General features: G+C 39.0%; 1 protein-coding gene across 1 annotated transcript in view; it reads left to right on the top strand.

Moving 5' to 3' along the window:
* The window catches only part of LOC118563047 (FERM and PDZ domain-containing protein 1-like), a 35951-nt gene that overhangs the window by 2723 nt on the left and 19170 nt on the right, over positions 1-14058 (top strand). The window contains exon 2 of the mRNA XM_036136641.1: positions 12893-13006. The gene's annotated coding sequence lies outside the window, so the exon portion shown is untranslated. The remainder of the gene's footprint in view (positions 1-12892; positions 13007-14058) is intronic.

The raw sequence follows: 14058 nt of genomic DNA on the forward strand, positions 1-14058 counted from the left end.
GTTATCAGGATAAGAAACATGACCTCATGGTCTGCGTGCACAGCTTGGCTATCCATGCACTGACTGCGTGTCCCACCATCAGAGGAGATATTCCCATCCTGTGCTTTTGTGCACAGATGCTAATGAAAAGTGAGTCCTGACACTCAAGAGCTGAAACAGAAGAAGACCGAGGCAGCATGGCGGTGTTCTGGCAGCCCTCCCCGCTCGGTTTTTACTCATTTATGATGTTATTTTTAGGTTGGGCTACATTTTTGATGCTTCTTATTTAACACGTTTAATACTGAGAAATAACTCGGAAGTGTGCGCGTCAGCCCCTTTGTTCTGCTGTGCACAAGTGCTCTTGTGCTTACGCGTGACAAATAATGCATGTTTGCATATTTTAGTTGTCTCTGGGTCGTGTGTTCTTATTCACGATTGAAAAGTTGCTGTCTGTTACCGCATTTCAACGCTGTGTGTCTCAGAGCATTAAGCTGTGCATTTAATGTAGTAACAACTTCCCCAGATTAGGATTTAGTTTGTAAAGGCAAGATCTTTTTCAAAGGTTTATCCCAGTATCTGATCATTCCTGCTTCAGTTTTCTAAAGAGAACCTCCTTTAATGAGGTCCAAAAGGTTTTAGGTTGACCCTAATTTCCTTTATCAAGACAAAATCTTAAACACCTGATTAAAGAGTTCCCTGACAGCAGAAAAGATCGAGTAGGTCCCGAAGCCTCCTCCTGACTGAATGGAGACTTCTGATTTATCCTCAGTAGGACGAATCCACATGTCCATCAGAATTAGTGGGACTCACGACATCTTGGTTTAATTTAAAAACTTTGTTGATACATTTTCACTGGCAACTTTAGAAGGGAAAAGTGTTGAGTTGCTGGCTAACACAAACAGCATGTCAGCCAAACACAAGGCAGCAACATTTATTCTTCTAGACCTGGGGAAGACGACTCGCTGAAGGCCAAACCGAGCATCAAAATGGGAGAGAAAGGCGACTCAAAACAGCATGACTGCTGGGCAGCAATAACCACGCCACATTATTTTTAAGAACCTTGTTTTTAATGTAATTTTTCAGTGAATTATTTATTATAAATCCTGATATATACGCACAGATTCTGTATGCTTGATGCAACCTGTTAAAACATTCTTTATGCAACTTGGTCCCCCCTATAGGACGCAAACGTACGACTGGGGATATGGCCTAAAACTAATATTGTGATATATTGAACAGTTCACCATGATAACAATAGATGGACAATAATAGTACCCCCACCCCCCTCGCTATTTCACAATCAGTTATATTGGTGGTATAAAGGTGTAATTCACCTGGACAATCTCAGCAAAGTTTTCTTATAGATGCAATTTATTCCAGTGAAGTTCCACAGCTGTAATTGTAGCAATCAGGAGAAAGAACGTCAACAACCTCTGGTTTGTCAAAGTTAAGGGGTGTAAATAAAGATTGTTAAACACAAAATGCATTTTTTTAATATTCACAATAAAAATAGCTGTTTTATTTACATATCGGGTGCAAACCACTCTTCTTGCACCAAATAAGGAAGCAGATTTGTCCTTTCAACATTTCATTTGAAACGTGGTTATCCTCTCCAAAAAGATTTATATTCAGCTTGTAATGACGATGATCGCACACGCTCTCTTCTCCTCCCAAGAAACTTTGGAGCAGACCTGGATGGAGTAACCCTGGATGTAGCAGGCTTTGCTTTTCACGGACTCATGGAGGCGGTCTGCAACAGAGCGGACATGTAGAGGAGCGGAGGATGTGGAATTATGGGGTTAAACCTTGTTCGACCATCTCCCCAGTATCGTCTGGAGCACTCTGGCACGCAGTTTCCATTTGTCCCTAATGTAATGTACAGAGTCAAACTAATGTACGGCTCCATCGTGCGACTGAACCAGAGATCAGATGTGGCTGCAACGTATTTAACAGCTGCTCCTCTTCCTCCTTGACCGACTCCACCACCACCGCCGCTTCCATTTTCTCGACCTTACCATCTCCTTCGCTTCTTCTTTCAATCTGGATTGGGTGGAGTCGCTTGACTACAGACTGTACATGTAGCGCAGCGTCTGAAGGGGACATTACCATAGACTACTTTTGCATAGAAAAACGACTTTTACTTTCATTTTCATTTTCAGATACCGAAAATACCAACATGGGCAAAATTACTTTGGTTATTGTTGTAAATTTCGGTATCAGTAAATTTTCGGGTTATCGCCCAGACCTCTCTCTCTGTCAGACTGTCTGTGCTAGGTGGCAGAAAGAAATTTCAACCTTTAAACCTTACGTAGTTACACATTTCTTTGTAGTGCTGAGGTTGAACGGTTGAAAGATATGTGGAGCTGAAAAAAAAAGAACTGCAGGAGAAGTAAAGGATTATTCTTGTAGCAGGTTACTAGGGTGCTGCAACAAAATTAATGAAAGGCAGATTAATATAAAGTGAAACATAATCAGTGTTTGTTTGGCTACTGGGACTAGGAGAACCATTGATATAGTCCATCCGATCTTCTGATTGGTTTGCTTTGTTGCATGTGGTAAAAATCCCTTGGTGAAAATCCACCTCACACTAATGAAACTTTATGAACAAGTGCTCAGAAGAAAGCCATTGCTAAAGGAAATTCACAACATGCCCTGGTTGTTTACTACCAGTTTTCTTGGTTGATGTTTTGCATGTTTTGAATTTATCGTTAAATATCTTGACTTGACCTAACACGACACAGCAAACATCTGGAAGGCAGTATGGACAGATAAGGGCAAAACTTAACTGCTTGGCTTAGATGTAGCTGAAAGCTAACACTGCACATCAGCCTGGAGACACTTGTAAACATGGTGGTGGCTGTGTTATTGGCTTGACACCCATGGGAGGCAACGTTGATCTCTCTCTATTCATTTCCTATAGAACCTGTGCCGTGAGCCGACAATCGCTGGTCCTCCTGCAGCCAAGCTACTGGTGAAAGTCGTGCATGTGAAATCCCGAGCTCATAAACGCTGACGTGCGCACGCCGGCCAGCGACACGACACAAGAAAGTTGAAAAAAGTTCAACTTTTGTCGCTGTCGCAACACCTGGTGCTGGCTCTGAATGAATTTGCATTAACCTTGAGGTCTGGCATCAAATTATGATATTCTCCATCCTGTTTCCTTGTCTGTAATATAGAATGAACCCAAGGTTGCTGGTTTTGTTTCTTTTGTAGAGTAGACATAAAGGCAACATTTCAGTCAACTCCAGCGAAATCTTCTGACCCTTGTCTGCTACCGATTGCTTTGAAAATGTCAAAATCCCTCCAATTTTATAACAATCAGATTTCTAGGAGAAAAGCAATCAGAGCTTTAATGCTTTAAATCGGGCACATCCAAAGTGCGGCCATTTGTGAACCCTGTGCTGATTTTGGGTGGCCCGTCTCAACCGCATTTGAAGAAAGATTTGATGCACAAGCACAGGTGGCTGATGCAGATGGAAACTTCTGTTAAATTTGGTCAATAACTATTACAAAAAAGTTAACATCTTCCTTTGATAATATTAGGTACAACAAAATGTATTCATCTTTTAATAACCACACATTTCACATTCTCTTTAATTTCATAATAAATAAGACCCATGGCATTTGATTACACAAATACAGACCTTGGTGCATTAAAATAAGCTTTTTAATTTATTAAAAATGGCTAATTATAGTAAGTGTTTTCAAAGAACAACTGACCAAAATCCTTTTCTGATATTGCTAAACTAAAAATAGTTCAGTTTATTATTATTAAAGAGTCAAAGTAAATAATTTAAAATAATTCACAAACTGAATCTTTGAATACGACAAATAAGCAAAACTCTTTTATTTGTGGATCTGCATGATTTACATATTCTTTTCCTACAAAAAACCTTATTGATTTTTTTTTAAATGATCAAAATCATATTTTTTAGAGCAAGCAAATATTAACATTATCACTTTTTGGCTGTTGGATTCCTTTGACTTGACAATTTCGACCCATATGCCAAAAAGTTTGGACACCCCTGCTTTAGATCAAACCATATTTTTGTATCAGACTGACCTAGTCAAAGTCCACACCTACTGTATGGCTAATTGGCAAGTTGTGGTCAGAATTAAAAATACTCGATAACCTTCATCGAATCTGACTGAGCGTCAGCTATTTTGTGAAGATGTCTCCCACTTTGCAAAGCTGGGAAAGGCGCCACAGAGGTCTTCAGCTAAAGGTGATTCTATAAAGTATTTAATCGGGGAAGGAGGGGCGTCTGAATACAAATGCACACCACATTTTTATGGTCTTGTGTTTTTTTGTGTGCCTGTTTTTTAAAAAGCATTTTCATGGGAATGCAGGCAAAAAATATGAAAAATAATACACATTTATGATAAATATGATAAATAATCTTCATGTCAGTAAAATATTATTTCAGAAGCATCCAGATGTTGATAGTGATTTAGGAAACAGATTGTTCGTTTTAGGGTAAAATAATTAGCAGTGTATGAAAAGTATAAATAACATGTCAAAAGTGTGAATGGCTGTCACTCTTTTTTTTTTTTTTGTCTTCTAGTCCTTGTGGGAAAGGGAAATTTAAGAAAGGATCTCCCAATATAATAATAATAACAACAACAATAATAATAATAATAATATTGTTCTTTATTTAACCTCTCTGAGATCTAACATCTCAAATTATATTCTATCTGTTCTATCCAGACCTCTTTAAATCCCTCACCAGACTCATAAACTGCTCCGGTTATTCTTCTGAAGGCCCCAGACAGCTCGTTTGATCTCACCATGGTGTCGACTCTCACGTCAACAGTCAGAGCACACCTACTGCAGAAAAGGATATTACATACCCATATGTCCAATTATGTTAGGAAAAAAACACAAAGGCATACGTAATAGTTTCCTTAATTTTTCATATGGCAACATACTGTACAAAAACACTCTTGTTATACAATTTAGCTTTTTGTTATATTGATGATTTATCTATTTTTAACAACGAAATCGCTGTCACATACATGCTTTTTTTAGTGCCGCGAGTTTGTGAGCAATGTCTGGGGAGAAACCTTTGATTTTCCTCGGCGAGACTAATACAAGAATAAACATGCAGTCCGCGGTGTGTATTGAACCAAGAACAGTTAAGTGCTGGAAAGATCAAATGGGGCGTCATAAAAAAAGATCAGCGTCATTAATGGACCTGAGTCAAAAGAGCCAGCCTAATTGCCCACATGTTAGCGAATCTACTGTATACTCAGCTATTATTAATGGCAAAGTCAGGGGCTTTTTTCTGAGAAAAACCCCTCAGAATGGTGACTGAAAGGAGTTCACAGAGCTGAAACCAAAATATTTTTCCCTCCGATTTTCATTTAAGTATAAATCAATGAGTCTAATGATCTTCACTCAGTTTCTAATCATACACAGCACTTTGAAAGAGTATCCATTACCCTGTGAAGTATTCTGCATGTTGTTTTGTCACAAGAACATAGTTTAACATATGGCCAGCACAAAGTCGGGCAAGGTAAGCTTATTTGTATTCATACACAAGGCAAACCACAGTGCTTTACAGGAAACCAAAGGAAACAGTGAAGTAAGAAGGAAAGCACACGTGGTTTAAAACTTTGTCACTAATGAAACTCTGACCAGTGTGCTACGCATTTGTGTTCAGGGACAGGGAAGCTGGTCAGACTTGATGGGGAGATGGATAGAGCTGAATCCAGGGCTGTCCTCAAGGAAAACCTGCTAGAGGCTGCAAAAGACTTGACCCGGGAGAGAGGACGCTAAAATACTCAGCATACAGTTTTAGGTGCAATGGAAAGGTTTAGATTAAGCATAATTATATGATAGAGCTGAGAACCTAACTTGAAAATTCATGTGAATGTAGCCTGACTGAGCCCTGAGCCCATTACATCCTAAACTGTACCATCCATTAGTCCAGTGTCGATACCCGCTTATCTATGTAGGGTCGCGGGGCAGTGGCTTGTCTCCAGCAGTCAGTTGGCAAGAGCCAGTCCGTCACAGGGCAACACAGAGATGCACACAGGACAAACAACCAGGAACACACACACCTAAGGGCAATTTAGAGCGATCAATTAACCTAACAGTCATGTTTTTGGACTGTGAGAGGAAGCTTAAAATTATATTACTGCTAAAAAACCTTTAAGCAGTGAGAATATAGTTTCAGGGTTTTCAAAATGTTTTGATGCTGAACCGTGCCAGATAATCAGAGTTCCCAACTCTTAAACCAGTGACACCGTATATAATGGTCAAATACCGGATCTCCAAAAGATTCAGTCTGATGAAATAAATATTAGGGCTGGACAATAATTCAATAACACTATGTTTTGATCGATAGACCTATATCGATGATAGAAAAACAAGTTTAATAAAAAGTTCAATAGAATAACAGTTGTCCTTTCTTATGCATTCTAGCCTATCATGTAGGTTAATACTACAGTCATTACATTCTCCCAACCAATCACAAACCCAGAACCAGCAACGCTCCGCCCCCTTTAAAGAGTTCAGAGAGCATGCGTTCCTTTTTCTTTTTTTAAAACTTGCAGTTTTGGTAAAAAGTTGGTTGAATACAGGGTTGAGTTTGAATTCAGTGTTTTTGTGTTTTGTATCTAAAATTAGGTTGCCAAGCAACAGCATAAAATGGCCAAGGCTGCACTTAAAATATATGTTTTGAATTTGTTGATAATTATCAATTTCGATCAATGTGATCGATTCTATTTTATCTATATGCTTTTTTCTATATCCAGCCCTAATTAATGGTACATTAAAAATATGTTTTTTACTTTTACAAGAGTTTTATTAGATCTTTTAGGAAATAAGCATGTTGGGATAGAAACTCATTTTTAAACATTTGGCGACGTTTCCCGCTGTGGTGGCTTTGCAGCTGAGCACCGAAAAATCTAAAGCTGATTATTTTATTGTTTGTTATTTGTTTTTCTTGAAATTGTAAAAAAGAAAAGAAAAAATACTTTTTGTGGTATAGTTGTGTGCTATTTTGTTTACTCTGTGATCTGCTAATTGCATTGCTACCTTTGCTTTTCCTTTCTGAAGCACATACTGGGTGTGGTCAGGGGTTAGGGAGTAGGCCTGGTTGTTGTTTCAGGCAATTGGGTTGAGAGGACCTTTGTTGGTGCAGGTGACTCAAACTGGGATTAAACTCATCATTTGTTCTATAAAATCATGTGATTGCCACCAAATTGACGTACAACATCTTTTCGGTTTACTCACACAAACTCAAAACAAATGTTTTCTCAGTCCTCTGTTACATCTCACTGTCACCACAATGGGCTCATTCCAAGAATTATTTACACCCAAGTCCATTTAAAAAGCAGTTTTCTCCTTCCACCAAAGAGGCTAAAGTGTTTTTATCTGACACCATCTCATTCTGTTCTGCTGGTGGTGCCAGGTCCTGTTTAAAGAATTGAGCTGCAATGATTGATTTCAGTCATTTGGGTAATTTTAGTGGGTTTGATGTATTTATTCCTTCATCTGTCTTTTATTCTGGCTTGACTCATGCTCTGGAATATTGTTTGTTTGTTTTTTAACCTCTCGTTCTTAGGTCTGATCAACCAGTAAAAATTAACACATCAAAGTAATTTCCTCATTAGACTAATCATAATACATGTGTCTTTGGATCTGTAAGAATTTAATTGATTAAAAATCAGTTATATACAGTTTACTTTAGAAATTAATATAACAATCACATTTTCCTTTTAGTGCAGCTCAAATTACCTTTGAATATATTTGGAAAGGGAACTGTTGGGTTGATATTTTAATGTGTATTCCAAAGATGATAAAACATCCATCCATCCATTGTCTTCAGCTTTTCTGAGATCGGGCCGCGGGGGCAACAGGTCCAGGAGGGAAACCCAGACATCCCTCTCACCCGGACATCCTCCAGCTCATTCTGGGGATCCCAAGGCGTTCCCAGGCCAGACAGGATATATAGTCCCTTCAGCAACTTCTTGGTCTTCCCCAGGGTCTCCTCCCTGTTGGAGTTGCCTGGAAATCCCTCAAAGGGTGGCGCCTTTCGATGCGGAGAAGCAGCTGCTCTGCCTTGAGTTACCCCCGGATAACAGAGCTCCTCCATGTCTCTAAGGCTGAGCCCAGTCACTCTACAGAGGAAGCTTAGTTTGGTCACTTGTATCCAGGATCTCGTTCTTTCAGTCATGACCCATTTTTCATTGACATAGGTGAGGGTTGGAACATAGACAAACCGGTAAATCTTTGCTTTGCTTTTTGTACTCAGCTCTTTTTTTACCATAACAGACCGGAGCAGAGCCCACATTACTGCAGAAGATAAGAAACTCCTTTAGTGTCCCACAATGGGGAAAGGGGGAAATGCAGAGAAGACGCCACACTCCGTCTTTCCATCCCTTGTACCATCCCACTATCACTCGTGAACAAGACACCAGGATACTTAAACTCCTCTGCTAGAGGCAGAGACTGACCCCCGACCCTCTGGGCTCAGGATGATAAGACAGTCTTATCAACTTTTGAGTACACCATGGGAACACTTGCTAGTTTAAAGTGTGTACTCATAGGTTCACATATGCCCCTCAGATTTATACTGGAGTAGTTGAATGGGAGGATAAAATTTGTCATTTAGACAGTAAGGGCTAGTTATTCATTATTTGACATGTAAGGTATAAATGGATATATATGCATTTCAAGTTACTAGTATTTGCGCAGTGGGTAGCGCTGTTGCCTTGCAGCAAGAAGGTCCTGGGTTTAAGTCCTGCCCTGGGTCTTTCTGCATGGAGTTTGCATGTTCTCCCTGTGCATGAGTGGGTTCTCTCCGGGTACTCCAGCTACCTCCCACAGTCCAAAAACATGACTGTTAGTTTAATTAGCCTCTCTAAACTCTCCATAGGTGTGAGTGTGTGCGAGAACGGTTGTCTGTCTCTGTGTTGCCCTGCGATAGACTGGGGACCTGTCCAGGGTGAACCCCGCCTCTCGCCCATTGACAGCTGGAGATAGGCACCAGCACCCCTTGTGACTCCACAATGGATAAACGTGTTAGATAATGGAAGGATTTTTTTTCAAACAGAATCTTTAGTCAAAAACAGTGAGCTGGTGCCATACTGCTATAATATAACAAAATGTTTGAAACATAAGTAGGTTATTTACTTCACAACAACACATACATACTTCTCTGATCTAAAGGGATCCTCCTGACACTACCATCTAATACTATACGTAGTTTATTTTGTTTCTATTTCATACAAATAAACCAGCATCACCTTTTTACTCATCTGAAGCAGTTGCATATGAAAGTTTCACAGATAGTTGTGCAATATCTAGTAAATATTCAGTTACTTGACTCTCAGAATTTAGACACACAGGACACATATCACACATGCATCACTACCTTAAGATTTATGCAAGTGCTATTCAAATGTTGCAGCAATGTCCCAGAAATAACATTTCTTTATCCCATGAAACACTATGCAGACACTCTGTCTGGACTGATGAAGATTTCCTCCCCTCGGCATACCAAATGCTTGAAGGAGTTGGAACAGAAGGACAGTAGGATTTAGATTGTGTTCAAATATGATGACATATTTCGCAACATAAAAGTTAAATGGAGGCATTTATGCCAGCACCTCAAACCTTTAGACATTAAGGAGAAAAAAATGTCTTATTAATCTTGGGGTGAAACTTCCAAATATCTGAAGATGCCATGTTTATCTTTTCAAACAATTATATGCAAGTATAAACAGCATGGAAATGTCCAGAGCTAAAGAGGTTTGTAAACCAGGCAGGCCTTCAAACCTGGCTCAGTTACACCTGTTCTGTTCAGAGGAACGGACCAATATTCGAGAAAACTATTACTCAGATCATACAGTTAGGAAGACAATTATACCAAAGATTAAGCAAACGTATGAAAAAACTCACAAACTCTCTTTTTCATTATTCTGTCATTGACATTTAACAGACCTAAAACTGGAAAGCTTTACTGTCCGACAATGAGAAGGTTTTTTTGTCTTTCTCTATAGTGTATGTAAATATTTGGTTTCAGCCGTACACTGTGGCACATGAATAGGTTTTACTTTGAGTTCATTCATCTGATGCAAGACGTCTGGAAAAGTGATCTATAATAAAACAAAAAGGCACAAATCAAGTTTGCTGCAATCCAAGTAAAATCTGAAAAGCACTATAGTTTGGCTCACAGTGTAGACTTTAGTGTAAACAAATATTTTCCTCATCCTGCATTATAGTTCTCACATCTCATCTTTCCATTGTTTTTGCAGCTTCATGTGATTCTTCTCCCTCTCTGTATCCCTCTGTGTGCATCGGTATGCTTGTTAGTTGTTGGTACAGCGAAGCGGTTGCATTATCTGCATACATTATTAATGTGAGCAGCACACTGACTAACGCATACAACCTCCAGACGCTACCTGGGAGGATAAAAAAAATCACTCTTGAAATAAAACACAATGGGACACACACATTATCAAATGAAGCAAATAAGTTATTTAATTTTAACAGTTAATGTACAGTCATAGTCAATAAACCCAAATATGCATTTCTAAGAGGCTTGTTTGTCAGATTTAAACTACCTTTTGAGAAAAAAAAAGCCTTTAAGACAGTATTATACATGCTTTTTTATTAAGCCCCCATATCTGCATGAAAAATGTTGCTGTTTTATTGGTCTGATGCAATTTCTAGTCTTAAATACTATGTTTTTATTAGCTGGAGATTTCCACTAGCAAAGTGAGTTATTGAAATCAATGAACTTTGAAATTATATTGTAATTTATGGAATATGACTGTATATCAGAAAGATAAATCAAAGGTAGCAAACATGCTTGCTGGTTGTTCATGTCTCAGAAATGCTGAATTTGACCAACTCTGAAGCAACTACGCTGCTTGAAATGCAAACACTATAACATTCTGTCCTGGTGGCAGCTCAGATACCTAAACAGATATCAAATGATTAGCTTATAAGAAGCGGGAAAGATATAAAAAAAAGTTATAAACATGTTAAAGAAACGAGTATTTAGGTGGTGGAAACTGAGGGGCAGACGAAGAAGGGAGAGAGGGGGTAAAGAAGAGTTCCCAGCATCTCTTTTCCCAGGGCTTTGTGAGGGGCTCATTAAAAATGGATGCTGTTTGGAGCAGAGCAGGGAGAAGTGGGACTCCACAAACAGTTCAGCCAGGCCTTTCCTGCTGTGATGGAGTCCCACTATAGTTTTTGATTCTTCTACTCCCCCATCTTACCTTTCCTCCCTTCACTTTCTTTCCCCTATTTTGTTTTGCTTTTCCTTTGATACCTGCTGTATTTTCTTCTGATTTAATGTTTATTCTCTGTTTATGAAACCCCATGTTGTCCTCCTTATCCTCTCAAGTGGCTCTCTCTTGTAACATTTGCCTTGTTTACTTACTTTCTCACCTTTTATTTCTGCCTGTGATAATTACTGAATTGTTTGATTTTGTGTCTTAAACTTTTTCACATTTTGTGACCATAGAACCAAAAACTTTCATTGTGTTGACAGAGATTTTAACTGAAAAGTCAGAAGTTAACGGTACGTGATTGTCAGGGGAAAGAAAAATGAAGCCGCGGGGCTTTCCAAACATCTTAAATATCTGAAAGTGGGGCATATTTTAGTCAGTTCCCTTTTAATCTGACACCACAAAATTGATCATAATAATTCAAATACATTCTAATTGTGATGAATGATTTGTAAATATGGAGTTTACCTGTAAGTCCAAGATGCAACTTCTTTTTGCTTGTATACAAAATATTATGGGTATTTGTCAGATTGAATGGAGAACATCTGTGACTGTTAGTATTCAAGTTTTTCCACTTATTAAATTGGATTTAGCTCTAGTAGACTTTGACTTGGCCATACCAGCACATGAATATGCTTTGATCTAAACCATTTTATTGTAGCTCTGGCTGGAGGTTTAAGGTTATTTTGTCCTGCTGGAAGGTGACCCTCTTCTTCAGTATCAATTCTTTTGCAGCTGACAGGTTTTCTTCCAGGATTGGCCTGTGTTTAGCTCCATCCATCTTCCCATCAGCAGCTTCCCTCTCCCTGCTTTAGAACTGCATCCCACAGCATGATTCTGCCACCACCATGTTTTGCCTGTGCTCAGAGTGATATGCAGATTTACTTTTTGTCCACACACAGCATTTTAAAAGTTTAATTGTGTCCCATAGTAACTTTTTCCTCAGTTTTGCTGTGCCACTTACATGGTTTATGGTGAACTGAAAATAGATTATCAGCTTTATTCTTGCTACTGTTCTATAAAGATCAGATGTGTTTTTTTTAGTCGACACGTTGAGAGACTCTCCCACTGGAGCTGTGAAACTCTACAGCTCCTCCAGAGTTACCATGGACCTCTATGGTGCTTCTCTGAACAGTGTACCAATTTGGTTACCCATGAGACCCTTCTCTTACTAGTGTTGGAGTTATGCCATACAATTTACATTTTCTGATGATAACTCCACAATGGGATGTCAGAAGTGTTTGAGATTGTTTTATTGCCTATCCCGTCTTTAAACCTCTGCACAACTTTCTCCCTGATCTGCCTGCTGTGTCTTCATGATCCTATCTGTTCACTAATTTTCTCTAAAAAAAAGACCTCTAAGGTCTTCACAAAGGATCTAGAAGTGTTTTTATTTGGTATTGACGTAAAGGGGTCCGAATACCAATGCAAGCCCCACTTTCCAGACCCTTCTGTCAAAAAATAAATAAATTAAACCCAAACATCTGTTTCCTTGCACTTGACAGTTAAGCTCTACTTTGTATCTCTTTATCTTATAAAATTAATATAAAATCAATTGAAGTCGAAGTTCAGTATGTGTATACTCTGTTGCAGGCACTATAAGTTGCTAGAGACTCTAAAAGGTGTCTAAAGACTCCCTTCTCACTTCTTTATTATGTTGTTCTAGGAGATGAAAACACGTCATCTGGACCTTCTTCAACGAGATGATGGACGAACAGAACGTGGAGCGCGACTTTAACCAGCGCCTTCAGAGAGCCCCGAGAGACGGGGCAGAGAGCAGGTGACTGACTTTCTCTTTCTAAGTGCTAATATAAACGGATTGGTTTGTCCATGTGATCAGTATGTGTAAAGAAAATAAATACACCATTACAGGATCAGAAAAGCGTGGGATAAAAGTGAAAATGAGACAAACGGTGAGATTGAGTTGCAGCTTTGCCGTTTATCTTGTAAGGTTGAAGTGAAGCTCAGGTTAATCTGGCTCAGCCGAAGTGACGCACAAACTGCCTGCCACAGGCTGCAGACACACTCTCTAATCCAATTTGTCGGCGCTGTGCATGTGTCAGTGTGCGTTATGCAAAAGTCGGACGTAATCTGTGTCTTGCCATATAAAGGACGTTTAATTTACAAAACAAATAAACTGGATTAAGACTAGGTTTCACAGGGCGAGAGACAGAGTACACCCTGGACATGCCGCCAGTCCATCACGCTAAAAAGACCACAAACCAACACACATCCACTCCTAAAGTCAATGTAGAGCAACCACTTAATCCAACATGTATATTTCTGGATTGTGGGAGGAAGCCGGAGTACCTGGTGAGTACCCACACCTGCATGGAGAGAACATGCAAACTACATATCTTTCTGCATGGAGTTTGCCAGGACCTTCTTGCAGCAAGGTAACAGTTGAGCCCCACTGAAAAAGTGTGTTGTTGTTGGGGTTTTTTTAAATTGGATGTCCAATAGTTGGTCTTTTAAACCACATCCTTTATGTCTTTTAATTTAATCAGATCGCTTGATAGCTTGCATGAATTTGGAGGAAATTGGTTTAACTTATCCTTCTTCTTGTTCTTTGATTTCATTAAAAAGGCTATTTGTTCTTTCTGAGTCTCTATATTGATTGCTGTTGGAAATCATTCAAAGCACAAAGACTGCTCTTTCTTTATATTTTTTTTAAATAAACAAAAATTAACAATATTAGTTAAGGCTGATGAGGCAGCATGTTTTTTTAAAACTGTAGTTCTTGTTATTGCTTAAAAGTGAAGTCAGTGATTTTTCCGGAAGCCCCTTTTTGAATAACTGCTCATGCACAAGACCGTCTTACCTGCTCTTCTG

Source organism: Fundulus heteroclitus, chromosome 5, assembly GCF_011125445.2.
Source record: "Fundulus heteroclitus isolate FHET01 chromosome 5, MU-UCD_Fhet_4.1, whole genome shotgun sequence".
Lineage (NCBI taxonomy): Eukaryota > Metazoa > Chordata > Actinopteri > Cyprinodontiformes > Fundulidae > Fundulus > Fundulus heteroclitus.